This window comes from Lipotes vexillifer, unplaced genomic scaffold, assembly GCF_000442215.2.
Source record: "Lipotes vexillifer unplaced genomic scaffold, Lipotes_vexillifer_v1.1 scaffold657, whole genome shotgun sequence".
Taxonomy (NCBI): Eukaryota; Metazoa; Chordata; class Mammalia; order Artiodactyla; family Lipotidae; genus Lipotes; species Lipotes vexillifer.
Genome location: NW_006774518.1, coordinates 903606 through 907831, shown reverse-complemented (window position 1 = coordinate 907831; position 4226 = coordinate 903606). Strand labels below are relative to the sequence as shown.

At 40.7% G+C, this 4226-nt stretch overlaps 1 protein-coding gene across 1 annotated transcript in view; it reads right to left on the bottom strand.

Annotated features, from left to right (window-relative positions):
• Window positions 1–2034, bottom strand: part of ZNF311 (zinc finger protein 311) — a 9992-nt gene extending 7958 nt beyond the window's left edge. Inside the window, exon 1 of the mRNA XM_007449229.1 lies at window positions 1956–2034. The gene's annotated coding sequence lies outside the window, so the exon portion shown is untranslated. The remainder of the gene's footprint in view (window positions 1–1955) is intronic.
• Window positions 2035–4226: the final 2192 nt, after the last annotated feature.

Below are 4226 nucleotides of genomic sequence, written 5' to 3'. Positions count from 1 at the left end.
TTCCTGCTTCTGAAGTAAAATCTACATACAGTAAAATTTACATACAGTAAAATATACAAGTCTTAAATTTTTGACAAAGCACACCCTATCTAACCCAAACTCTTCTCCATATACATCCAGTTGGATTTTTACCGTATCTTCTTCATAAATTAGGAAAGTTTTGTTACCTTGTCATGGCTTTTTTTCCCCTAAGTGTTCATTACATTAAAAACTGTTTTTAATTGTGGTAAAAAACATATAATATGAAATTTACCATTTTAACCACTTTTAAGTGTACAGTTCAATAGTGTTAAAAATATTCACAATGTTGCATAATAGATCTCCAGAACTTTTTCATCTTGCGAAACTGAAACTCTATACCCATTAAACAACAACAACTTATTTTTCCCTCTCCCGAGCCCTTGGTCACCACTGCAGTGATTTTTTTTTCCTAGCCTCCCTGAGGCTTGTGGGATCCTGGTTCCCCAAGCAAACCTGGCCACGGCAGCAAAAGTCCTAACCACTGGACTGCCAGGGAATTCCCCCCACTGTAATGATTCTTAAACTTTATTTTTTAGCCTCAGAATTTGAAAGGTCAGTTTCTGCCCTCAAGTTAAAAATGAACTTGGGGGAATTCCCTAGTGGGAATTCACATGTGGGAGAGAGTGAAAGCTCTGGTCTCTTCCTTTTCTGAGGACACTAATCTCATCATTGGGTCCCCACCCTTATGACTTCATCTAAACATGATTACTTCCCAAAGGCCTCATCTCTAAATATCATCACACTGCGGGGTGGGTTAGAGCTTCAACACACGAATTTTGAGGGGTCACAAACATTCAGCCCATAACAAAACTATTTGTTAAAGCAGTGTATAGATATTATCCAGGGCGAGATTAACTCATTTACATTTTATGTTAAGTAACTGTAAACTTTATGGCCCTGAAAATCACCTATAGGAAGAGAATTCAAGATCTTTTGAGAAAAAGAGGACTTGGATACTCAGGTCAGATGTGAACCATAAAATTATATACATTTTAAAAAATGAAATAAAATGAACAACGAAGTTAAGCAATATTCATTATTTTCTACCTCTCCTAAATTTGTGATGAATATGTACTATATTATTAATTTTCATTTATGATTACCTATACAGTGGAAATTTCAAGATTCCTCTTCTGGAAGTTCCAATAATATGCTTAGAAATTCATTTTACGTATTTTTTCTTTGTAGGTAATATATACTAAAAGCCTATTTTTGGGGTGTCCAGGGGCCTAGTCCTCTAAAAGTCTGTGCCTTTCAGTGCCTAATTTTATGACTCCAGAATTGTTAAATACCATCAGCCACTTCTATACAAATCTTATCCAGTTTTCTCTTCATATATGCCACCAAAGAGCATTTTTAAAGCCCAGCCCCACATTTCCCCATCTTCCTTTATTCTTCTCAAAGCTTCATGACAATATCTTTGCTCCTTCTTTTGCCATGGCTTTATCTTCTATTTCTCAGGTATACCTATACGTAATTTAAAAATCTCAGGGTTAACACAGGTACAGAAATAAAATTACCTACACTCAAATTTTACACGTTGGTAAAATTGTGGTTGGGAGGAGTTACTGTATTATACCACAAGTTTTATATGTGCAAATATTCATGTACACATATGTAAGCTACTTATCATACATAAAGTTGTACATATAATAAGTGAATGAATACATTCAATATCTTTCATAAATTGCTTTGAAGAATCTTTTTTTATGAATCTTTATTTTTTTCCAAATTTGGTTTAAGATGAGGGTAGAAACCTAATAATTTAGTTCCTCTCAATACCGAGCCAAGCCTAGTATAGAAATAATAGATTTCCTATAAATACTCAATAATGAGCATATTTCCAGGCCCCAGGAAGCGTCTCCCACTTAGTCTGTGTCCCTGCCCCATTTTCAGCTGCCATAACTCCTGCCACAATACCCTGTGTGCATTACCTCTTTCCTGCAGGAGCTTGGTATCACAGATACAAAGCTGGTTTGATGGTCCTGGAGTCTCATCTGATACCACCACCTATTGCAAGGAAAAGAATACATTTGGAGAGGTTATGGAGGGATGGAAAATGTATGGGAAGCTGCAACCAACTATGAAGTTCTGTTCATGGAAATCAACTCCCAGAACTACCAAGAGGGGTGAGAAAATCAGGGACTCAGTCCCTGATATACCTTATGAAAAACAGAAATGGCATCCAATTGTTCTATAATGTAAAATGATCACCAGGCCATCCAGGAAAAAAAGTATTTTGAAGGAGAACACTTCCACAAGGTCAATCCAGGCCCACCACACTCCCACTGCTTTCCTCCTTTCTTGGGCTCAGTTCTTCCTCTTTGTGATATACTGCAGACACCCCTCTTTTTACCTGCTGCATCTTTTTACCCAGCTTTCTTTTCCAGTCTTCTAACACTGTCCCGGTTTCTTCTCTGCTGGTTGGATCCAGCTCCCAAAGTCAATCGTGGCTTTGCCTGGACCAGTTTTGAAGTGGCTCCAGTGGATACCAGCCTCCTTTCAGGGATTTAAGCCTTGGTGGTGCCAGCCAAAGGGCCTCTCCTGACCCACAGGGCAGCTGCTTTTTGGCTTGATGTGTCAAATACTGCCCTGGATTTGGGGTTCATCAGCAGTACTAAGCTAGTGGTAATCCCATACCTTATTTTCCTGCATATTCGATGAAGGGAGGAGAAAAGAGAGGAATGTGACCAAAGCAAAAAGAAGGAATCACTGAGGTATCTATGGGAGACGAGGGAGCAGGGGAAGACAAACTGAAAATGATAATATATCCAGAATACAACCTCCACTGCCACTATCTTGTCCCAAGCCACCATTGTCTGCATTGCCCTACAGTATTACGTTAGCCATCCAGCTGGTCTCCTGCTTCTATCCTCAATACAACAGAGTAGGCCATTTAAAACTTAAGTTGGATTATTTCATCTCTCTGCTTAAAACCCCTCAATGGGTCCATCTTACTGAAAATAAAGAGTAACATAAAAGGCCCTAAAGAATGTGCCTTCTGAATCTCTCTTGTTCATTCAAAATAAAAGCTTAAGTCCTTACAATGGCATACAAGTCTATAGGGTGTGCTGTTACCTCTCCTACTATTCTCCCCCTCATTCAACCCTCTTCAGTCACACAGACCTTTCTCTTCCTTTTTAGGCACATTTCCATTTTAGGGCCTTTGTACTGGCTGTCCCCTCCACCTCAAGCTACCCTCACGATGAATAATCTTGCTTCCTTCAACTGTTTGCTTGTACATAATCCTCCCACGGAAACCTACTCTAGGTCCCCTATTTAAAATTACAGCCTACCCCCTCCTTCCAATCCTGACATGCCTTACCTTCCTATATAGCACTTCATCACTTTCCAACATGGTGCATAAGTTAACTTATATTCTTTCTATTGTTTATTGTAGATCTCCCCTTCAATAAAATGTAGGCTCCCAGGCTTTTGAGGGCAGGGATTTTTGTCTATTTTGTTCACTGCTGTATTCCCAACTTCGAAAACAGTGCCTTCACCAGTAGGCGCTCAGCTAGAAATTGGCTGAATGAATGAATGTACGAATGATGCTGGGGAGGAAAATAAATGAAAAAAAAAAAAAAGGGTATGAGGCTGCTGAGAGCAAGAAGAGCGGGAGGGAGTTAGGAATGCAGGAGAAAAAGGCCCTTGTTTGGCAGGAACCCGCGGCGGACCCCAGCTCCCGGCGGACCGGGCTCCAAAGCCCCGCCCCGTCGCCGCCAGCCGTCCCGGGCCCCAGGGAAGGGGTGTATTTAAGTGAAACAGGTGGTGGTGCCAAGATCCTCCCAGCCGCACCTCGGCGGGTTCGGAGACACCAGTGGCAGCTTGGGAGCCCCTCGGCTAAAGTCCCGTCCCACGCTGGCTGAAGACACAGACCTTCCTGCCGACATTCTCCTCTAAAAATGAGAAAATAGAGAAATCTATTCTAGCTCCACTTCCTAGTCCTTCAATAATCATTTCCGGTGACTTTCTAGGAAACCTCAACTCGCTGGTCGAGGAATTTCCCTAGAAAGCCTCCGCAGACTCCAAACGTGTTATTTCCTGTTCTTCAGAACGCATCTCTTAAAACAGAACCACAATGTCATTATCCCACCTAACAAAATTAAAATAATTCCTGGGTACCATCTAATACTGAGTCCATATTAAAATCTCCCAAATATATAAAATACGCTGGTTTTTTGAATCAAGATCTAAAGTCTACA